The following is a 25,699-nucleotide window of genomic DNA, read 5'->3' on the forward strand; positions in this document are numbered from 1 at the left end:
CTTCTGAATCTGCTTAGTGTATTCATCTCTTGGTCTCCCTCTACGATTTTTACCCTCCACGCTGCCCTCCAATGCTATATTTGTGATCCCTTGATGCCTCAGAACATGTCCTACCAACCGGTCCCTTCTTCTAGTCAAGTTGAGCCACAAATTTCTCTTCTCCCCATTTCTATTCAATACTTCCTCATTAGTTAAGTGATCTACCCACCTAATCTTCAGCATTCTTCTGTAGCACCACATTTCAAAAGCTTCTATTCTCTTCTTGTCCAAACTATTTTTCGTCCATGTCTTTCAGTGCACTGTCAAACTCTTCACACAGTATCGTATCCCCCATTTCATCTTCATCTACATCCTCTTCCATTTCCATAATATTGTCCTCAAGTACATCGCCCTTGTATAGACCCTCTATATACTCCTTCCACCTTTCTGCGTTCCCTTCTTTGCTTAGAACTGGGTTTCCATCTGAGCTCTTGATATTCATGCAAGTGGCTCTCTTTTCTCCAAAGGTCTCTTTAATTTTCTTGTAGGCAGTATCTATCTTACCCCTAGTGAGATAAGCCTCTACATCCTTACATTTGTCCTCTAGCCATCCCTGCTTAGCCATTTTGCACTTCCTGTCGATCTCATTTTTGAGATGTTTGTATTCCCTTTTGCCTGCTTCATTTACTGCGTTTTTATATTTTCTCCTTTCATCAATTAAATTCAATATGTCTTCTGTTACCCAAGTATTTCTACCAGTCCTCGTCTTTTTACCTACTTGATCCTCTGCTGCCTTCACTACTTCATCCCTCAGAGCTACCCATTCTTCTTCTACTGTATTTCTTTCCCCCATTCCTGTCAATTGTTCCCTTATGCTCTCCTTGAAACTCTGTACAACCTCTGGTTTAGTCAGTTTATCCAGGTCCCATCTCCTTAAATTCCCACCTTTTTGCAGTTTCTTCAGTTTTAATCTACAGTTCATAACCAATAGAGTGTGGTCAGAGTCCACATCTGCCCCTGGAAATGTCTTACAATTTAAAACCTGGTTCCTAAATCTCTGTCTTACCATTATATAATCTATCTGATACCTTCTAGTATCTCCAGGAATATTCCATGTATACAACCTTCTTTTATGATTCTTGAACCAAGTGTTAGCTATGATTAAGTTATGCTCTGTGCAAAATTCTACCAGACTGCTTCCTCTTTCATTTCTCTTCCCCAATCCCCAAACACTTCTATTCTCTTTTGTGCCATTCTTCATTGCTGTTTATTTACTTTTTTGGAAAATATAAATGATGCAAATTATGTGTACTTGGAATATGTGAATGTTATATTATTACTGCTGTTTATATTTATATCTAATTCTGTATTGCCATTACATTACACTTAATTTTTCTGGGACTGTTTACACAATTAAACCACTGATCTACAGTTAATGCAGCATGCCATTTGCAACACAAGTATTCGCAGATAGTACTTATATTGCAAAATTGGACTTAAAATTGCAGCAGCAGTAAACATTTGCTTGGGAAAGAAACATAAGCATAATGGTATGATGGGACTATTCTAACCATTGTGAGATGAGATTTTTGGGCTTCTTGACCCACCTTTTTCCCTCTCTCTCTTGGGAATCTGTTGCTGTCAGACAGTTGTGTGTTTTTGTAGATTATGACAAAAAAACTGTTCAAAATAATGTGTCACATCTTTATTCTGTTGCGTAGTTGTAGCAGCGTTCACTTAAACTTTGCTCTTGCTTGTTCTGCTCTTGCTTGTTCGCAGTGTTCTACAGTTATGCATTAAACAACATGATTTCCAGTTTATTGTACTGAACTTTGTGTTTTTATTCTGCTGGTGTCAGTCATTTAATCCACCATTTTTATAGATGGTCTCATAATTTTTAGGTACAACTATGTTGATAACATATTTGTCTCACAGATGAATTACGTGTGTGAAATGTTATACTATCACCAACACGGCCCATCCAAACACCCATTCACATGTGAAACAGTAAAAAACTGAACTCTGTAGATCTCACAGTAGAAAACAAAAATCATCAAACCCATAGCAACCAGCAAAACTATGCACAGCAGATCCAATCATCCTGCAACACACGAACTGTTAAGGTAAGGTAGTTTTAGATACACACTAAACAGATTTAAAAGATTCCATACACATAAAGTAAGCTTTTTAACAACAGAATAAGCCACAAATATGAAATATTATGGAAATGATAGTTACTATTCACCATACAGCATGCTGAGTTGCAGATAGGCATAACAAAAAGACTGTCAAACAAAGCTTTCGACCAAACAGGACTTCATCAGTACTAGACAACATACATGTACACACACTCACACAAACCCAACTCACACACGTGACCAGTCTCTAGCTGCCAAGGCCAGACTCGTTGCCTTAGTAGCCAGAGACTGGCCATGTGTGTGTGTGTGTGTGTGTGTGTGTGTGTGTGTGTGTGTGTGTGTGTGCGTGTGTGCGTGCGAGTTGCATTTGCATGAGTGTGTGTGTGTGTGTGTGTGTGTGTGTGTGTGTGTGTGTGTGTGTGTGTGTGTGTGTGTGTCTTTTGTCTAATTCTGATGAAGGCGTGTTAGACCAAAAGCTTGGTTTGACAGTCTCTTTGTTGTGCCTATATGCGACTCAACAGATCTCCACCATATGGTGAGTAGCAATTATCCTTTTCATAATATTGCCATTATTCCATCCTGGATTTTTCAATTGTTCAATAAATAAGAAAATATTATGAGAAAACCAGGATACAACTAACATGCAGTATGAGTAATACACCCCAAAATTGATTAGAAACACTAACTGCAGGCTCAGATAAATTGAACAAAGCAGGCACAGATCAGTTGACCAGCAATGGCAGTGAACTTTTTTATGTAATGTTTAACAAACCATTGGAGAGAATAGATTGCCACCCACCTCCTAGAAGAGGTTTTGAGTTGCAGAAGAAGAAGAAAAAAAAAAAAAAAAAGAAAGAAAGAAAAGCACAACTCTCACACGCATGGCCTCTATCTTGAGGCGCTAATGCCTGATTCAGCAGTCAGGCCTTAGCACCTGGAAGCATAGGCTGTACATGTGTGAGTTATGCTTGTGTGAATCTGTGTGGGTTTTCTCCTTCAGAAGAAGGACTGTATCCAAAAGATTAAATATTTTCAGCATTCTGTGTGCCTGCTTATCGCTCAGCACCGCTTTTATGTGGTGAGCAACTGTCTATCCTTTCCATATAGTTGTTATTCGATCTTGGACTTTCCATTATGTAAAGTTTAGAAACTGTAGAATAAGATTATCAGAACACCTGTTTTTGTTGTTGTGATCACTGCTCCATAGACATAATGTGGCTGCTCTCTTTGCTAATTTATCTTATGCTCTCCTTGCTAATTTATCTTATGCAAGTCTTTCCATACCTGTAACAATAACGGAGGTTCCAGGCCATGTATATACTTCCTTCAAACTCAAGTTTCTCTGAACTACACAGATGGAAATGATCTCTCCAGTGTATGCTGCACTCTTGCAATTCTCCTGGCCTAAACCTCAACTATACTGAATCCCGCTGCCTCACCTTAACTTTCCCCTCTCTCTGTTGTCCACACTACTACTTCCCTATACAGATTGTGTACAGCCATCTCCAGGGCTGATTAGAGAATATTTCTTTGCACAAGTGACATCATTTGGTGTCCTGCCTCTCACTTTTTCTTTGTACACTTCCACCCATGTCACTTTTCACTACTAACTGTGATGTGCAGGGTTTTTGAGACATGAAAATGAAAAATGCACCACATTGTAGAGCATCTCATAGAATTTATTTCTTTATCATCAATACACCTCTACATGTGAACCTGTTGTAGCACAAAGAGTACCGAGTCTATAATCAATTTCTTGCCAAGTTCTTTGTAACATTTCCTCTGTTATTGTTGCAATCGCATTAGTGATATGATGTCACAACGTAGGAATATCATCCACTTTGGTCGCATACATGCGATCCTTCATGAATCTCCACATGCAGATATCAAGCGGCAAAATGTCGGGTGAACGTGGTGGCCAGGCAATGGGTCCTCTTGCGTCTGAGCCAACGATTGGGAAATTTCCTATCCAGGAACTTGCAAACATCCATCGACCAATGCGGTGGAACTCCATCTTGTCGAAAAATGATGTTGGGTTGCAAGTCTTCCATCTGAGGGTACACAAACTGCTCCAACTTGTCCAGATACCCTGACCCATTCACTGTTTGTTCCGCAAGGAAGAACGATCCAACAATCCTTTCGTGCATTATCCTGCACCAGACTTTTAGTTTAGGGCTATCACGAACATGTGCAACAACAACGTTTCGGTTTTGCGAACTCCAATTCCAGACGTTATGCCTATTAACCCTTCCTGATAGATGAAAGGTTGTCTCCTCTGAGAATAAACATCTTTCCAGGAAGCTGGCATCCATATCAATATGCTGCAGCATATCTACAGCAAACTGTGGTCAGCTTGGTTTTTCGTTCGGCATCAGATGTTGCAGAATTTGCAATTTGTAAGCACACATACGAAGATGCTGGTGAACTACATGATGCAATGTTGATCGAGGTACATCAAGTTGTCTAGATGCTTGATGAAATGACTTACGTGGCCTTCTGAGAAACGTTTGTCTGATGTCCTCCACTGTCTCTTCTGAAACTCCATAACGTGCACCGCCAGAATGTTTCAGTACACTTCCTGTTGCCAGAAACTTCCTGCATCATTCCTTAATTGTTTTCACATCAGGTGGATCACATTCATAGACACGATGATAATTTATTTACACAGTAATCAGTGATTTTGTTTCTGCAAACCACACTACTGCTTGCCTGTGCTGCTGTGGAGTCGCCATTTTCACTTCATGCGACCATGCTGCACTCTGGCGACGATACTTGGCACTTCTGATACGGGAATATAAATCCTTTGAGCTGCTCTACAATGTGGTGCATTTTTCATTGCCATATCTACTGTGGTTTTTCTCTCCTGGGTCCTTGAAATCTGGGAGATTTGAGTAGGACACCCTGTACATAATGACATGCTCTTATCAAAAATTGCGAAGAGTAGTGTCACTGGAAAACTCATGCACTTGCTAGAAACATATTTAAAGGGTAGACAACAGTGCACGGAGATTATCTACTGTAATGGAGAAACACTGGACAGGAGAACGTCAAGTATACAAAAATATACATTTTGGTGTTCCTCAGGGCTCTATTTTAGGTACAGTCCTATACATACGCTATGTAAATGATTTCTCAAGTTCTCTTGAAAATAATCAATTGATCACTATGTATGCAGATGATACATCTGGTGTCTGCTATGCAATCAGCCCAGCCTAGTGAAGAGATACATAACTGTATTGAAAAGGCAAGAGCCCTCTCTTCCTCTATTTCCATCCCTCCTCCCTGTCCTCTTCAGCTCTACGTTGTGTAACTCCTCTGTCCACTTCCATGCTCTGTATCTCTCTTACTTGCTCTACCCTCTGAACTCCTTCCGTTGTGTTGTGCAGCCACTGAATCATCAGGCAAAAGACCTGCCATATACTTTCCTGTTACTCCCTCCTTGCCTCATTCATACTTCCCTACTCCCTCCCCACCTCCAACAGTAAAGTATGAGGATACAAGATTACACAGTTGTTTTGTAGCCAAGCTTTTGGATTCATTGATTGAGGTTGAAATCTTGTACCCATTTCAAATGTAAATGAACAATCTCTATTAGCAGTAAATTTATTCATTTGTTTGTCTGGAAAAATCATCCAGAAGTTAAAAGTTTTATTATTATGTAAGAAGATTTATTAAGAACCAAGTCTTATTTTGTATGTTTTCTTATTTTTGTGTGATTTATTCTACGAGTTCCATGCCATCCTAAGAATCTTAAAACTGTAATTGCCATCATGACATGCAAAGTAATCAGAGGCGGCACAGAATCTTTGGCATGAATCAAGGGGCAAGGAATACCAACAACCAGAAGATTATGATGATAATGTAAACTCCGATTGTGGATACACTTGTTTTTTGCTTCAGAAGTTTGGAGTTTGTTTAAAAACGAGATGTACCTAGTTGATTAATATCAGATTACTACATAATTAAAGGTATAATAATAGCCATCTTACCCAGAGTTGACGAATCCTGGTTTTAGTAGAAGTTGAATTCTTCTGCAGGCATAAGAAGAACTATCAACGAGTCAGGAGTTCACAGAAGTCTTTGTACTGAAGAGCAGTGGCGCGGTAATTTATAAATTAACTGAACTGACGTGTGGCAACCGTGGTGCAAGACAAAGTTGAAGACAACTAAGCAATACTGGTCAGTACATAAAACTGAAAACTGAATAACAAAACTCAACATCAGTGAGGAAGACTGTTGCATGAAAGGAACAATGCTCATACAATAAGCCACTATTAACCATCCAAGGCTGAAATAGTCAAGGTATATATTCTTCTTTCAGAAGTAATGATTTTACAGAAGTAACTGGCAGTACTGACGTTACTATTCAGTGTCCAAGATAAATGACTTTACGATGCTGAAACCTCAAGAAGCCGTACAGCCTAAGGCACAAAAAGTGAAATCCAACAAATTTGAGTAATATATGCTTTAAAGCAGTCTTCTGCGTGTATTGGAATTTCTGTTTGTGAATAAAGCTGCTTATAGCAATGCGATTCAACTTCAGTTGATAAAGAATTGAACAGCCTTAGAATTATGAGAATACATTGTACATCCAGAGTTCATTTATCAAAAGTGAAGACAGAACTTGAACCTCAAAGGAAATTATGTATCCGTAGTGGTTATATTGACTATTTAAACTGAGTTATCCAGCAACAATCAAGAATTTCAGCTACATCTCCCAAGATACAGACAACCGAAGCACCCAAGATGAGTGGCCCTACATGTCATTCAAAACAAGCAAGTCGGCAACTGTCCTTGGTGGTGTTGCAGTTCAACATATTGCTGGCAGACGGCATGCGTACTAACATTAGCAGACTATGCCATGCTGCAAAAAGCATTTCAGCTGTCCATGACAATGTGCAAAACACCATAACTCAGTGGGTTCAGAAATTTTTCATTTTCTTTTCAAAGTCCAGTGGCGTGACCAGGTGAATACAGAGATTAAAGTGAAATATTTTATTACTACAACTTCTATGAATATACTAGTTGATTATGATATGGTCCCTGTGACATTCATATGTTCTATTGTTACGGTGTTCTTACATACAGTAAATTACAACCAGGTTATTACAGCCAATATACATTCACCCATTCCACAACTTACATTGGATGCAGTTCGCTACAACTACAGTATTGCGATATATAATTATAAATTTGTTTTAGTTTTGGAATAATACAATGGCCCACATAGAGCACAACATGACCGTGCTAATACAGCCAGTTTTTCAACAGTTGGCTCACTTAAATAATACAGTTATGCATGTGAATGACAAGTTCACCTGAGTTGAAAACATATTGACACAAATTGATACCAGAAACTCACAAATTTAGAAACGCGGTTTAATGAATTCACTACCCATTTTAATGGTAGAATAGATAGATAGGAAACAGGATGGAACATGGGCTTTGATCATGTTTCTGATATATACAGGTGGTTAGAAATAGTGTAAACTAAACAAAGTGGTACCGTAGAGCACATACATGTTATCAAGGCAGAAAGTGACAGGTTAGTGCATAGAATTGTGATGTTAGAAAAAGAAGTGATGCATACTAAACAATGTTACATAGTTACACTGACAAAAATATTGATGTGTTGTCAATAATAATTAACAAAGTGGAACCGAGATTGCAAAAGTTTGAATTAAATAAGGACAAATATTGTACAGGAGTATGTACTAAAAGTATAGAGTTAGTAGACAACAAATATACATTTACAACAACTACTACATGTGCATCGTCAAGAGCACCGACAGTTCACAGCTGTGATAGTTTTAGTACAAACACACATGCAACGATATCAAAAAATAATGCTTTTAGTTTAGATTAGACAAATAAAGAGTTAAGAAAAGATGTAGAAGGCCTGTTATTAAAGAACAAGATGGTACCTAATAACTGTGATCACAGCACAAAGCAAAGGGTTAAATCAGAAATGCCCCAAGTTTTCACCTTCAGGTGATATTTATCCAGTTTCATTTCTAAAGTTATTTAAGGGCATGTTACCTGATTCCTGATTAGATTCTAATAGGATAAATTTTGTAATAAGCCACTTGATGAGCGATGCTGCATAGTGAGTTATGCTAAAGCTAGAACAATTCACAACTCGTTGAATTCGAAACAGCATTTAGGTCTAAGTAGTGGAGTGAAGAAGCCCAAAAGAAATGGAGATTAGAGCTTTTGAGATCAAAACCTTACAATAACAGTTCATGGAATGGATACAGATACAGAGATTTTGTGGAGTGGCGCCTCAACAAAATAAAATATATAGACGATCCTGTAGGGCAGGAGTGTTTATTGGAAGCTGGTTACCATGGCATGTAAGGGTCAAATTGTTAGAAAAGGATTGGGGAAAAGTGAACAACTTACTGAGATGTCTAGAAGAGGTAGATACAGTGGAAAGACAAGCTGAAAGATGGCACACAGGCAGCGCTACCAATAATACTAACCAACACAGTAATTTTAACAGAGGATCTCATCCACTAAAGAGGATGCTACAAATTTGGGAAACAGGGTAAACAACAGACATGATTATAATCATTCAGGGAATAGATACAGAAATGGGAACAATTACAGAAATTTTCACAACAGCATATTTAATAGTACTACCACCATGGAGAGGGAAAAGTAATACGCTTCCAGGGAGAGGCTCCCTCGCCTGAAGCAATACAAAACAAGCCACAACAAATCTCTTATAGCTTAATTTAGTACGATCATGACTGCACTTTAACAGATGTTCTACTACATGAAGATAACACACAAACAAAAGAATATATGAATCCAAAACTGACATGCATTGTTAATAACGTAACTGTGGACGTTATTTTAGATTCTGATTGTGACATGTCAGTGGTTAATTATCACTTCTTACAGTGAAATAATTTGTTGGATGCTTTCCTTCAGTTACCACTCACACGAATAAAGATAACAAGCATGACAGGCAAACTAGTATTCACAGAATTCTTTGTTAAGTGTACAGTAAAGATGCATACATTTCAACAAGCAAAGTTTGTAGTGGAAGGTTTAATTGTGCCCATGATTCTAGGCATAGATTGGTTGTCAGACAATAATGTATCTTTAAACTTCCAAAATGAGACACCGATATTCACATATGAACAACAAGAGGACTTGTGTGTCATACATTTTGAGCAAAGTAACAGCCAGATTAGGGCTCACTTTAATGACAGAAGCTACACTACAATAGGATGACAGGCACCAATTACATGCAGATAAACAGATATAACTGATAACATTAACATATCAAAGAACCTAATTATTGATGAAAAGAAGGATTTGATTTATTTATTTTATAGGCATATAAAAATATTTTCAACATGTGTAGGTGTTATTGAAGAGTTTGTTTGTAGGTCATAGATTAAACCACACAATGCATTTCACTTCAGAACCTATTTCATATATGAGTATTGACAAAGTCATTAGTACAAAAAGAAAATGAAAGAATGTTGCAGTGGAATGTTATAGAAATGTCCAATAATGGTTACAATAATCCATTAGTTATTGTTAAAAAAGTGGATAGCAATGTACTCATAGAGTTAGATGCACAAATTGTGATTAGAATAATCGGGACACAGGGAGAGAGGTTCCCTATAATACAGGAGCTGCTAGCGAAATTTGGACTAAAATATATCAGCACAGTTGACCTGACAGGAGGTTGCTGGGAGATTACCTTAGATGAAGATTCATGGGAGTATACCACATTCCTGTTTGAAGGAAGGTCATATCAGTTCCTAAGTGCTACCATTCAGCCTTAACATATCAGTCTCCGTTTTCATAAGAGCTTTGAATAAAGCGACAGGCAATGAGTTACAAAGTAAACTGTTACATTACATTAATACTTATTCCATAGATCATGAATACAACATTTCGTAATGATGTGGGACATGTCACTTGGACATATTTTAGTTACACAACATAATCATTATTATTATTGTCTTTTTTTTTCACTACTTCATATCTAAAAATTCGTCTGTTGAGTAGAAGGAGACGTCATTCAGAAATTCTTTTAATTTTTAAATGTTTGTTGGCTGTCTGTCAGACTTTTAATGCTAGTTGGCAAATGACCAAAGATTTTTGTGGTAGCATGATTCACCCCTTTCTGTGCCAAAGCCAGATTTAACCCAGAATAGTGAAGATCATCCATTCTTCTAATGTTGTAGCTAAGCACCTCACTATTATTTTTGAATTGGGGTGGGTTATTAATAACAAATTTCATATGTGAATATATGTATTGTGCAGGTACTGCGAATTTCCTGAGTTCCTTAAATAAATGTCTCCAAGGTGATCTTCGGTGGGCTCCAGCTATTATTCTGATTACTTGCTTTTGAGCAATGAATACTTTTTCTCTTAGTGATGAATTACCCCAAAATATGATGTTATATGAAAGCAGTGAATGAAAGTAGGCATAGTAAGTTAATTTACTGAGATTCTTATCACCAAAATTTGCAACAACCCAAATAGCATAAGTACCTGAACCTAACTGTGTCAGCAGATCAACAGTGGATTTTTTCCAATTCAATTTCTCATCAGTGCATGTACCCAGAAATTTGGAGTGTTCTGCCTTGTAACAGACTTATGTTCAAAGTCTGTATTTATCAATGGTGTTATTCCATTTACTGTACAGAATTGTATGCACTGCATTATTTTTTTCAAAATTTAGTGAGAGTCCATTTACAAAGAGCCATTTAATAACTTTCTGAAAGACATTATTTACCATTTCCTCAGCTTCTAGTTTGTTGTGTGTGATTACTGTACTTGTATCATCAGCAAAGAGAACTAGCTCTGCATCTTGATGAATATCGAGTGGCAAGTCATGAATATATATTAAGAACAATAAGGGACATAAGACTGAACCCCTTGGGACACCATTCTTTATACTTCCCCAGTAAGAGGATTCTGCTGATTTTTGCAGACTACCTGTACTGTTAACTTCAATCTTTTGCATTCTTCCAGTTAAATGTTTATCAGATGAGGTAATCTCAGACATTATATTATTACCCCTTTAGTAAGCCATTGCTTCTTAGATGGTTTCTTACAGATATATTTCACAGCTTTGTTAGGGAAACTGTTTTCAAATATAATCAGAAAGGTATCATGGAATAGGTTAAATTTTAAATTAGCCTCAGGTTCTCTGTACACCTCATCCCAGTCCAACTGTTGCAAACTTTTCCTACAATTTGCAGTTACTAAATCATTAATCGAACATACTATTTTGGAGAAACTTTTTGCATTAACTGTATTGAGCTATGTCGTATACTGTAACTATTTATGCACCATTATCATTCAGATCATTCTTAACAGAAAAGTTTTTATTTGATCAAATTTTTCTTGGTCTATAAAAACATTATCTATCAGTGTATCGGTTTCCTGTACCAACTGTATGTCAAACTTAAAGAACCAAGTAATACTTCTAGGTCATTTCTGTCAGACTCTTTCAGAAAATCTACACTGAAATCCTTTAACAATAATTTGCTTCCCTCTGTCTGACAGATAATACTTTGGGCATTTAGTCTGAACCACACAGATTGGATGCGATCATACTGTGTCACAGAACCAGCTAACAAAAAGCAACTCAAATCATTTTTGGGATGGTGGGATTCTACAGAAAATTTCTTGCTAAATCAATGCTTAATGCACCAAATTTGATGAGATTTTTAAAACAGAGCACAATATGGAGATGTGATATAAATTGCCATGTCGAATTTTCGAAAGTAAAGAAAGTATTGACAGCATGCCATCTGCTGGTTCATCCGTATTTCGCTCTTCCTTTTCGTACGGCACTGGATGCATCAGGTACGGTTTGGGCTGTCACATATTCCAGTATGTGACTTATCACACATGAGAGAGAAAACCAACTGCTGTCATTAGTAGAATTTGCATGCAGCATGAACGAAATTATAGCATTACAGAAAAGGAAACATTATCAGTAGGTTGGACATTCAGGAAATTTAAATAACCACAAGCGGAACACGAGACAGTAATACATACAGACCATAGCGCGTTGACATTTATATTAAAGAGCAAACTTCAGTGCCGTAGGGTAACATTTTGGATTCTCTTTCTGCAGGAATTTCATTTTAACTATTAAATAGATAAAGGAGGAAGACAGCCAATGCACTGTCTTGACTACCAGTTGTGATTGCACATTATCTGTAACAGTAATTTGTGCCTCAAAATCTTTAGCTCTTCCCAATCCCAGCTCAAAAAAATTACTGTACTTATTACACTGTAATGAGTCACCAAAACATTGACTTGTAACACATTATCTTGTATGAACAGTCTGAACAAATGAAACAAGTCCAAATTAAAAATGTTTGCATTGTTTATAGGACATAGTATGTGAAATCAAACACACTTTGTAACACCACACAAAGTTTCTGCCAAACTGCACATGCAAAGTATTGGTATTTTGTGTCCATTATAAGCGGACTAAACAGAAACAAGCTTCGGTAGCCTTGTGCCACCTATGTCGTATCATATATGTCTTCATTGATGAGGGAAACAGACACATCTGAATCTGACTAAAATTTAATAGCCTTTTGATCCATTCTTAATTGGCCAAAAAGTTTGTACCTTTGTCTGTGGACTGCAGTGGAAGGTTTCCACAAAGTGGAAAAGAGAGCCTTTGTTGGTGCCAGCTGTAATGGTTGTGCCATCAAAACAGTTTCTTGCTGAGAACTACGCTTTAGCCATGCAATAGACTGGTGCCTGCCCTGGCTGCTTTGTAAACAGACAGTTTATATATGACCATGTTTACCACACTTGAAACACTGTGCTTCATGATAAGGACAAGCTTTTCTATCATGATATGGAAAACACTAAGCACAAGACTTAATCTTTTTATTCTGAAGCACATCACATATATCACAAAACTGAAAGTTTTTACCCTTACTTTTACTTTTAATGTGAGTTCTGCTTTTATTCACTTTAACATTAGCATAAACTGGAGACGGAGTGCCTTGTGCAGTATGAGCAAGAGAAATAGATGGAGCCTCAAAATCAACTTTAGTCGTGTCCACAATACTTTGAAACTCTACAACTGACAAACTTGTTTTCAGATCCAGATCTGGCAGTCTTAGAGTAGCAGTGTATATATAGGGTGGGTCACTAACTATTGCCACCTAAAATAACTCCGAAAGTATGATAGTAGCTGAAAAGTTCGTGGGACAAATGTTGCATGGAAAAACGGGGGCCATAATATGACATTGGTTTTTTGTTGCTAGGTGGGGTTGCGTCAGAGATATGAAGATCAGCTGTGTTCTTTTTTTAAATGAGATGCTGTAGTTTGGTACTTATATTCTGATAGCGGCTATTGAGATGAATCCAGTGATGTGCAACAGTATGGTCTTTGGAGGTCAACAAAGGTAAAAAAGGTGGCATGAATGTCCATTTACAGAAGGTGTTCGAAGTGATGACCATTGGTATCAGTGCTGTGCTGCAATCTTCTTATCATGGATTGAGTGGTTTTTCTTATCACTTCATCACTTATAGAAGCATATGCTCTGACAATTCTCTCTCATATATCGTGCAAATAGTAAATATTCACCGAATACAGCGTATCCAATTAATGTGCCATTGACATGTAAACATCATTCGACTGTTTTGCAATGCAACACTAATAGGAACAATAAGACTAGTATCGTCAAATCAAGCGAATGTGAATGATGTATTCCTTTGAAGAACAAGTCGATTTGTTTCTCATTTCTGGAGAATGCCAGTCGAATTCAGTGAGAGCTAGAGACTTATACGCCGAAAGATATCCTCAATGTACTCACTCTCCAGGCCGTACATTTAAATATGTGTATGATAAATTGAGAACAACTGGATCTTTAACACATCGGAAACATATCCAGCAAAGGAAAATTACTAACGAGGAGATGGAAATTGGTACTCTTGCCACTGTGGTTTGAGATCCTTGTGGTAGTTCTCATCAGACTGCAAGGGAATCTGGCATGAGACAGATTAGTGTTGTTCGTGTTGTGCATCGCCATAAATACCATCCTTACCATATCAGTCTCCACCAAGAATTAACTAATATGGATTGTATGTATCACATTGAATTCTGCTGATGGGCTCAACTTCAGATTCAGAGGGATGACACATTTATTAATTTGATTTTATTTACTGATGAGGCTACATTCACAAACCATGAAAATGTTAATGTGCATAACATGCATTATTGGGCAACTGAAAATCCATGTTGGCTGCAGCAAGTTGCAAATGAAAAACTGTGGTCGGTGAATGTATGTTGTGAGATTCTGGAGGACAGAATTATAGGCCCCTATTTCATCGAAGGAAATCTTCATGGTAGGAAGTACACCACATTCCTACAAGAAACATTAGGTCTGTTATTGGATGAAATATCTTTAGGAAGAGGGAACAGAATGTGCTGTCAAAAGGACAGGTGTCTGGCACATTTTTCGCTGATGGCTAGAAATGAGTTGCATAGACAATTCCCTAATCATTGGATTGGCTGTGGAGGAGATGTGTCATGGCTCGCTCGTTCACCAGACTTGATGCCTCTGGGTTTTTTTCTAGTGGGGATTCGTAAAAGACATTGTTTATGAAGATGTTCCAACGCAACCTGAAGATATGCGAGAGAGAATTGTCAGAGCATAAGCTTTGATAAGTGCTGATGTGATAAGGAATACCACTCAATCCATGATAAGAAGATTGCAGCACTGCATTGATACCAATGGTCATCACTTCGAACACCTTCTGTAAATGGATGTTCATGCCACCGTTGTGACCTTCAAAGACCTTACTGTTACACATAATTGGATTCACCTCGATAACCGCTATCAGAAAATAAATACCAAACTATGGCATCCTATTTAAAGAAAAAAAAAAAAAAAAAAAAAAAAAAAAAAAAAAAAAAAAACAAGTTGACCTTCATATCTCTGAAGTGACCCCACCTAGCAACAAAAAACCAATGTCATATCATGGCCCCCATTGTCCCATGCAACTTTTGGAGTTATTCTTGGTGACTGTAGTTAGTGACTCACACTGTATATGTGTCTGACTGTTTTGTGTAATTGCATCATGTAACATAATATCACTGTAATGTAGCCCACAAGAAGACTTGAACCAGGACCATTCCGTGTAAACTCTCGGATATTTTGATGGATCCTAAGGTGACCATTTCAGAATTAAGTCATATTTGGTACATGGACTTACATGTCTTAATAGTAAAACTGCCAAATAGAACTGCCCTAACTCTAACCATTTTTGATACATTCGTGTTTGAATGCTCAAGGGTGTGTACCCAGTCGTTAGCAGGGCACCAATTTCCTGATTTTAGGAGACTTATTATTCAGTTATGAGTTGACCTACAGACCTCAATTTCTTATGCATCTAGTATGTAGGCCACTAAGTTGATATAATCTAGAAAATATAGGATAACTCATTCAGATTTTTTAAAGAAAAGTTGAAGAGCACACTTTTTATCATGCTGTGCTTTAAATTTTTGATTTTTTTTTAATCATAACTTTGCACAGGGAAATAGTACTGTCCTCGGCTTATGCACTGTACTCTTTAGCCCTAGTATTAAGTATAAACAATAATGAAAAGTATTTGGCATTGCAATTGCTATTTCTTACCTTTACTTAAAGACGACTCCATCACAAAAGAATGTCAAATTTGACAAACTCCAGAGTCCTGGGGGTGGGGTTACATAGACAGCTGAATTTAAATTTGATTTTTTTGGTGAAATATTTACAATCCTGATAGCAATCTTAGATGCAAAGAAGAATATCCTAACTCTCTTTATTCATTGGTAAAGAATAAAATAAAAATGCCACTTAACACATACCATTCACATTCACCATTACATGGGATTGATAAATAAAAACCATGAGTATTCCTTGCAAAAATTGTACTTAAATTATTTGTGGTCAGAACTGTAAACAGCCATGGACAGATATCAATCATTTTTCTTAATGTGTATGTTGTATTTCACTGGTAAATGTCTTTTCAGTGTGAAGAATTACAACAGACAGGTTGGGTGTACAAATGCAGTGATATATCCTTATTCCATTAATTTAAATTAAAAAGACAACTTCAGTGGAACTAAAGAAAAGATGCAAGCAGTTATGAGGGACATTAATAACTTTTTGCTTATGTACTGGTGATATAGATACAAAAATTCTCTAAAGAACAGTTCCATAAACAAATCCAAATATAAAGAAGGAAACTGTATTTTTAAAACTCTTTCAACTTACATATAACTTTGTGTGTTTTTTTTTATCATCTTGATCCAAAAATGAATAGTTCACTTAAAAGTGAAAGATAAAGTTTTATTGTCATTGTCAAGGTTACACAACTTAAGGTCAAGTTGATACAACTGAGAATTGAGACTTTGTAAAGGTGGGACATCAACATTACATGTAACGTTTGAGAAGGAGATCTAAATGGCATCTTTCTTACTAGGTCATGAAAGAAATTATGATTCAGCAGGAGACATGCAATTAATCTCAACATCTTTAAATTCAAGTAGATATGTCATACATACTAGTTTTCATTGTATTTGAAAGCCACCTGCAGCTGTTCCATAAAAGCATTCTCATGAGGCTTCCATAGCAACAGCACTCCAATTTGCATCTGTTTAATCTCTCTTCATGAGAAAGGTGTATCTAGCAGTGGCTAGAAATTAATGGTGTGACAGGTGTTCCTAGAACTGTCCTCATTGTTTACTGTATCTGTGTTCTAAGAAACCTTCATACGATTTGATCTTCTGTGAAGAAACAAAGAACAGATTTCACATTTTGTGGAGTTATTTTGCATACAACTCTTTCAGATTACCTAAAATAAGTGTTTTCCGCAAGTCAATCTTCTTGTTATTTACCATGATAGCAAGATAATATTTCTTTCCTTACATGAAAGCATGAAAAATTTCCATTTTCATATAATACACTACATCTTGTTTCATAATTACAGGACACATATTTTAACCACTCCTGCTTTCTGGAGAAACAATCACACCACTTCTGTCGTTAACTTATCCTGCTACCTGTACCAAATGTTCTGTGACATCAGCAGTACATGCTCCACTGACAGTGCCCCATGAAGCAAAGCACGTGTTAAAATAGAATCTGTTCACTGCAAGTTGAATTTTACATTTCTCAGTGAGGAGCTCCATTTCATCTGGAAAGTAGTTGCCCTGTTCATATGGGCACCCCACAAAATACAGGGCTTTAATATGTTCTTTGTTTCTTTAAGGAGATCAAATCATATGAAGGTGTCTTGGAACACAAATACAGTAACAGAGGACAGTTACAGGAGTACTATTGCACCGTGCATTTCTAGTCATTGCTACTAACACCTTTCTAATGAAGAGACTCTAAACACGTGCAAAGGGGAGCACAGTTGCTATGGAAGCTCATGAAAATGCTTTGTTGGAACAGCTGTAAGTCAGACAGTATTTGACTTTCAGATACGACGAAAACTGGTACACAGGACACATTTCCCAGGTATCACTTGAACTGAAAGATGTTGAGATTAATGTCCCCTGCTGAATCACAATTACTTCCATGACCCAGTAGAAAAGATGCTGATTGGGTGCCCTTCTCCATAACAAATATGATAAAATTTTGATATTGTCATCAGTCTCTGTGAGATTACACGGAATGACTGACCAGCAATGTCTTCTAAGCCCTTTGAGTTCAAAATTTCACTGTCTTAATGATTGTTTGGATTACTTCTTAAGATGAAAAAATTTAAATCTCATCGCAGTGACATGAACCTGTGCCTCAAAATGTTCGTCGAGTTTTTGAACGCTTTACATGTAATCACCATCTTCTGGACGAGAGATTAGTTACAATCTTGTACACAGATGGTAAATGTCAGCTCTGATGGTGGACAGAAAGAAAAGGCTATGCATGCCCTACCTTTAATGATGTATGCAACAAACTGGGTTTCCAGCTGTGCATGATATTCAGAGCAGTCCTCTTCTTTGCTGTTAAACTGTGAAGTGTGATGCTACATTTTTTAGGGTGGTATATCTCATGTCCAGGCCTCCATGATGACAAAAGATGTTCGTGATATTTATAGTAAGTGAGTGTTGCGACATCCCACTGTGGGAGATATTACCACAATATGTACAGATGGGAAAATGTCTTGAACCCATCACTTCTACAATGTGAGATGGGGAGCGATCATCTCTACCTGCCAATTGGGACCACTTGATCCTTGGCATCATGGTATGAAGGTGTTTAGAAGGCGAGAACAAAAAGAAGTAAAGGTCATGGCTGCAATGGCGTGATTTAGAAGACAAGGAGACTAAGAAACAAAGGTCATGGCCATAATGGGCACTGTGACAAATGACTATTGAATTGGCTTAAGTTAAGAGAGATATACTGATGAGCCAAAACATTATGACCACCTGCTTAATAGCTCGTTTGTATGCCTTTGGAACAAAGTATGTCACTGATTCTGCATATCAGGGATCGCACAGTTTGCTCTTAGGTTTGTAGAGGTATGTGGCATTAGATGTCTATGCACAGGTCATGTAATTCACGTAAATATCGGGCTGCTGATTTGCGTACATGATGGTGGCACCCAATAGCAACCCAGATGGGTTCAATAGGATTTACGTGAAGCAAACTTGATCACCGAGACAGCAACATACATTCACTATAATGCTCCTCAGACCACTGTAGCACGCTTCTAGCTCTGAGGCGTGAAGGGATGCAGGTGAAACCCAACTATCAGCATATCTTCAATTAATACCACAGGTCCCACGAAAGTGCAGGAGAATGTCTCCCACAGCATAATACTGCTCGCACCAGCCTGTGTCCATGGCAAGCTGCATGTTCCGAGCCGCCATTCTCCTCAACGGTGGCATTTATAAAGATGACCATCGAACTAGTGTAGCAAAAGGTCGATTCACTCAAAGAGCTGACATGTTTCCATTTATCAACAGTTGAATCCCTATCGTTCCATGCCCACTGCAATTGTCATTGAAGAAGTGTGAGTTGGACCAAGGGTAGATTGTAATGGCCCAGAGGCTTGGCACGAGCATTTCTGGTGAAACGGAGGTGAAACCACATACAGATGTTGTGGAGTTGGATGGCCACCCCTCATTATGGATGTTGGACATCGTAGGGTGTGCAGACAGGTAAAACAGGACAGGTGGCGAACTTTGGCAGAACTAACATCGGACTTTAGTGGTGGGCAGAGTACAAGTACGCCTGAACACACAGTGCACCGAATACTCGTAATGATGGGCCTTCGCAGCCGATGACCCATGCATGTGCCAGTGTTAACACCACAACATCAGCAACTGTGACTGAAATGGGCACATGACCATTGGACACTGGGTGTTGGTGCAGTGGCTGAGCATTGCATCATTTTCTGAATCTCAATACCTTCTTCACTATGCCAATGAGAGGGGAACAGCTCCTTGACTCCTGTAATGTGGTATGGAGACAAGCTGGCAGCAACTCGATTATGCTCTGGTAAACATTCACATAGGCATCCATGGGTCCAGTGGAGCTCATGCAAGGCACCATGCTGGCCAAGGAGTACATACACCGGTTGTAGACCATGTACACTCCTTCATGACAATTATGTTTCCGGATGGCAGTGGCATTTTTCACCAAGATACAATTGCCATGTCACAAGGCCAGGAGTGTGATGGGGTGGTTCAAGGAACCAGTGGCGAGCTCCTATTGATGTGCTGGCACCCAGCTTGTCAGATCTGAATCCAGTCAAACACATATGGGAAGTGCTTGAACGTGGCGTCAGAGCTCATCGACTTACAGGAATTAGGATACTTGTGTGCACGTGTGGTGCCAACTCCCCCCATTGACCTACCAAGGCCTCATTGCTTCCATGACATGATGTGTTGCTACTGTTATCCAAGGCAAAAATGGAGATACCGGCTGTTAGGTAGGTGGTCATAATGTTCTGGCTGATCAGTGTATGTTTAAGATGGTCTGTCAACCCTCTTAGTATAAGAGAGTGTGTTACAGCAAATGATGTTATTAAGAAAGTATGAATACTGAAGGTTTAAAGTTCAGTTGTTTGTCATTCAGGTAGTTTGGAAGACACTGCTCTCTTTCAGCACCCATCCACACAAAAGGAGATGATATTGTGTGAAGACCACTGGAACATGGTTAGGTGAAACCGAATAGCAGGTTTACCTCAGCAAACATCAAGAAAGGTGACTGAAAGAAAATACAAATCTGCTAGTATCAAACTTAAGATAGTTACAGATCATAAATAGGAAATGTAACACTGGTAATTTACAAAAACCATCCACATTCCATCTCTACTGGAAGAACTTGGGTGCAGCAGATGAAGGCGGTGCTACTTGTTGCAACAATAAGTTCATCATCTGTTGTACACTGAGCAGAAGTCATTCAGTCTGCTGCACCTGAAACTGAACAATTTAATTTAGAGACAGTTCCTTTGGGGACTTAAACATTGTGAAATACTTAACGTTAGACAGAAGACTCAACTATTATTTTGTGCTCTGTGAGCTGTGGAACTGTAAGAAAATTCATATGAAATCAGTATTCTCATTATCATTGCTATGTCTGTGTTGTAGCAAGCCTACATTTACTTTAGGAGGGGGGGGGGGGGGGGCAAGCTGATACAACAACATGCAGAAAATATTAGTTCATTTTACCCCTTAAAACAGAATACTTAACCTAGATGCATTTCAGGTCCATTTGAATGACAATATCTATTTATTATTGTCATTGGGTGCAAGAAAAACTGTTTATACTTGACTAGTATAGAAAGACCATCACATCTCAATGTACAGTTAACTTTAAAATTTGGTACACAGTTGACTAATGATACTAACACTGCCTGATCTGAACTATGTTGATGCTGCTCTTTTAATCGACTATCACTGAATGGGGTGATTGGTGCTGTGCTCTGACGTAAGTTTACATCCATCAGTGGTGTCATTTGGAACCTCTTTGCAGCGTGCCTTTGCTGACATCTCTCATTCGTGGCTGTGTCTGGCAGCGAATTTCTTTAGCTTCTTGTGCTGTTGTGAGGTACCAAATATAATACCTGGGACGTCACTGTTTGGGCAATACTACAGATACAGCGTGTTAAGTGCTAGTTGAAAGAGGTAGTATTGTTTGAGGTGCATATAGAAGATTAAGTATATATAGAAAGAGATGCAAATGTCGCATTCAGTTCAGTCCATAGTGAATTTTTGTCAATATTGGAAAGTTGTTGTCAAACAGGAGGCAAGACAGCCGGTCAACGTACAACTTATGGGAAGACTTTAAATGACAATGTTGTGAGCGATAATTCACAATTTATGAGTACTTTTCAGGACTACTTTGTAAATGAAGCTGCAAAAATATAATCAAATGGTTTAGTTGAAGAAGCAAGAGAATATCAATAACACCATTCTACATAGCTTTAATCAAGTGGAAGTAGGACTAGTATCATTTGCTGAAATTGATATAATTGTAAAAATACTAAAAAAAAAAAAAGACCATATGATATTGATTGAATTTCAAGCAGGATTCTGAAATGTTGCTGTAACTTAATAAGTAATGTCCTTAGTGATAAATAAATGCAACACTGACAAAGGGAATTTTTTCAGGGAGGTTACAATATGCAATTCGAAAGCCACCTGGTAGAATTTTGCACAGAGCATAACTTAATTATAGCTAACACTTGGTTTAAGAAGCCCGCATCTCGTGGTCGTGCGGTAGCGTTCTCGCTTCCCACGCCCGGGTTCCCGGGTTCGATTCCCGGCGGGGTCAGGGATTTTCTCTGCCTCGTGATGGCTGGGTGTTGTGTGCTGTCCTTAGGTTAGTTAGGTTTAAGTAGTTCTAAGTTCTAGGGGACTTATGACCACAGCAGTTGAGTCCCATAGTGCTCAGAGCCATTTGAACCATTTTTTTTGGTTTAAGAATCATGAAAGAAGGCTGCATACATGGAAGAGACCTGGAGAAAGTGGGAGGTTTCAGATAGATTATATAATGGCAAGATAGAGATTTAGGAACCAGGTTTGAAATTGTAAGACATTTCCAGGGACAGATGTGTACTCTGACCACAATCTATTGGTTATGAACTGTAGATTAAAACTGAAGAAACTGCAAAAAGGTGGGAATTTAAGGACCTGGATAAACTGAAAGAACCAGAGGTTGTAGATAGTTTCAGGGAGTGCATTAGGGAACGATTGACAAGAACGGGGGAAGGAAATACAGTAGAAGAAGAATGGGTAGCTTTGAGATATGAAATAGTAAAGGCAGCAGAGGATCAATTGGTAAAAAGACGAGGGCTAGTAGATATCTGTGGGTAACAGAAGAAATGTTGAATTTAATTGATGAAAGGAAAAAAATACCAAAATGCAGTAAATATAGCAGGCAAAAAGGAATACAAACGTCTCAAAAATGAGACTGACAGGAAGTGTAAAATGGTTAAGCCAGAGGTCAAGTGTAAGGTTGTAGAGGCATATGTCACTAGGGGTAAGATAGATACTGCCTACAGGAAAATTAAAGAGACCTTTGGAGAAAAGAGAACCACTTGTATGCATATCAAGAGCTCAGATGGAAACCCATTTCTAAGCAAAGAAGGGAAAGCTGAAAGATGGAAGGAATATTTAGAGGGTCTATACAAGGGTGATGTACTAGAGGACAATATGGAAATGGAAGAGGACATAGATGAAGATGAAATGGGAGATATGATACTGCGTGAAGAGTTTGACAGAGCACTGAAAGACCTAAGTCGAAACAAGGCCCCAGGAGTAGACAACATTCCATTAGAAGTACTGATAGCCTTGGGAGAGTCAGCCCTGACAAAATCTACCATCTGGTGAGCAAGATGTATGAAACAGGCAAAATACTGTCAGACTTAAAGAAGAATGTAATAATTCCAATCCCAAAGAAAGCAGATGTGAAAATTACCGAACTATCAGTTTAATAAGTCACGGCTGCAAAATACTAACACAAATTCTTTACAGACGAATGGAAAAACTGGTAGAAGCCAACCTCGGGGAAGATCAGTTTGGATTCTGTAGAAATGTTGGAACACATGAGGCACTACTGACTCTACGACTTATCTTAGAAGATAGATTAAGGAAAGGCAAACCTACGTTTCTAGCATTTGTAGACTTAGAGAAAGCTTTTGACAATGTTGACTGGAATACTCTCTTTCAAATTCTGTAGGTGGCAGGGATAAAATACAGGGAGGCAAAGGCTATTTACAATTTGTGCAGAAACCAGATGGCAGTTATAAGAGTCGAGGGGCATGAAAGGGAAGCAGTGGTTGGGAAGGGAATAAGACAGGGTGGCAGCATGTCTCCAATGTTATTCAATCTGTATATTGAGCAAGCAGTAAAGGAAACAAAAGAAAAATTTGGAGTAGGAATTAAAATCCATGGAGAAGAAATAAAAACTTAGAGGTTTGCCGATGACATTGTAATTCTATCAGAGATAGCAAAGGACCTGGAAGAACAGTTGAACAGAATGGACAGTGGCTTGAAAGGAGCATATAAGGTAAACATCAACAAAAGCAAAACGAGGATAATGGAATGTAGTCGAATTAAGTCGGGTGATGCTGAGGGAATTAGATTACGAAATGAGACACTTAAAGTAGTAAAGGAGTTTTGCTATTTGGGGAGCAAAATAACTGATGATGATCGAAGTAGAGAGGATAAAAAGTGTAGACTGGCAATGGCAAGGAAAGCGTTTCTGAAGAAGAGAAATTTGTTGACATCGAGTATAGATTTAAGTGTCAGGAAGTCGTTTCTGAAAGTATTTGTATGGAGTGTAGCCATGTATGGAAGTGAAACATGGACGATAAATAGTTTGGACAAGAAGAGAATAGAAGCTTTCGAAGTGTGGTGCTACAGAAAATTGCTGAAGATTAGTTGGGTAGATCACAACTAATGAGGAGGTACTGAATAGAATTGGGGAGAAGAGAAATTTGTGGCTCAACTTGACTAGAAGAAGGGATCGGTTGGTAGGACATGTTCTGAGGCATCAAGGGATCACCAATTTAATATTAGAGGGCAGCATGGAGGGTAAAAATCGTAGAGGAAGACCAAGAGATGAACTCACTATGCAGATTCAAAAGGATGTTGGTTGCAGTGGGTACTGGGAGATGAAGAAGCTTGCACAGGATAGAGTAGCATGGAGAGCTGCATCAAACCAGTCTCTGGTCTAAAGACCTCAACAACAACAAAGCCCCTTTGTAGGAAAGGTGGCAAGAATGGTTTAAAATAATTATTGTGCAATTTCATTACTGACATCTTTCTCCAGGACATTCCAAAAGGATGCACTCAGAAACAGTTTATTTAGCATTTTTCAGTCTGGATTCCAGAAGGGTTGCTTGACTGGGAATGCTATTTGTACATTCATCCACCAAATATTGCAAGCCCCAAATAATAAACTTATCATCAGTTGGGTATTTTTGTTAGGTTTCATAGGTATTTGATTGTGCAAATCATGCTACACTAGCCGGCCAAGGTGGCTGAGTGGTTCTACGTGCTACAGTCTGGAACCACGCGGCCGCTACGGTTGCAGGTTTGAATCCTGCCTCGGGCATGGATGTGTGTGATGTCCTTAGGTTAGTTAGGTTTAAGTAGTTCTATGGGACTGATGACCTCAGAAGTTAAGTCCCATAGTGCTCAGAGCCATGCTACACTAGAAAAACATAAGATTTATAGAATTTGTGGCACTACAGACAAGTTGTTAACAAACTCAATGCAAAAAGTTGAGCCGAATGGTCCAAACAATGTTTGAAAGATTGAAAAGTTTTCCTTATATGTGTGAATATTAGTGTTAAAATGTCCGCCCCTGGTAGCTGAGTGGTCAGCGCGACAGACTGTCAATCATAAGGGCCTGGGTTCGATTCCCGGCTGGGTCGGAGATTTTCTCCGCTCGGGGACTGGGTGTTGTGTTGTCCTAATCATCATCATTTCATCCCCATCAACGCGCAAGCCGCCGAAGTGGCGTCACATCGAAAGACTTGCACCTGGCGAGCGGTCTACCCAACGGGAGGCCCTCGTCACATGACCATTATTAGTGTTAAAATAAATCCCATTAGATGGAAAGCAACAGAAGATATTGTTGATGTTGTTTTTCAAAGAATTGTGAAATTGTTCTCTGAAAATAGGCTCTCCCTTCATTTTGAGAAAAATCAAGAGTGATGAAATAGGGTAGAATACTCTATATTTTTCGGTGTACACACGAAAACTTGAACTGGAAGAAGCATATTATTGAGCTTCTCAAACAATTTAGTTCAACTACTTTTGTCCTCCATTTAATTGCTAGGCTTGGAAACAAATGAATCAGCCTCCTGACACATATGGCATATTTCCACTCAATAAGGCCTCATGGAATAATTTTCTGGGATAACTCATCACTTAGAACAAAAGTATGATTGTAAAAGGTAAACTTTCTTGGCTAGAAATGTCACAGTTAATAAAATATCTCGGACTGTTATGCTGTGGTCAAATGGATTTCACATTAAAACCTGACATTTCTTTCCCATTTGCAGAGAACTTTTTCAATGGGGTTCATAGATTCTTTGAGTATCTGATTCACACCCTGGCT

At 38.4% G+C, this 25,699-nt stretch overlaps 1 protein-coding gene across 1 annotated transcript in view; it reads left to right on the top strand.

Annotated features, from left to right (window-relative positions):
* LOC126416923 (cohesin subunit SA-1-like) overlaps positions 1–25,699 on the top strand; it is a 191,642-nt gene that overhangs the window by 53,257 nt on the left and 112,686 nt on the right. The window lies entirely within an intron of this gene.

This window comes from Schistocerca serialis, chromosome 8 (assembly GCF_023864345.2).
Source record: "Schistocerca serialis cubense isolate TAMUIC-IGC-003099 chromosome 8, iqSchSeri2.2, whole genome shotgun sequence".
NCBI classification, from domain to species: Eukaryota; Metazoa; Arthropoda; class Insecta; order Orthoptera; family Acrididae; genus Schistocerca; species Schistocerca serialis.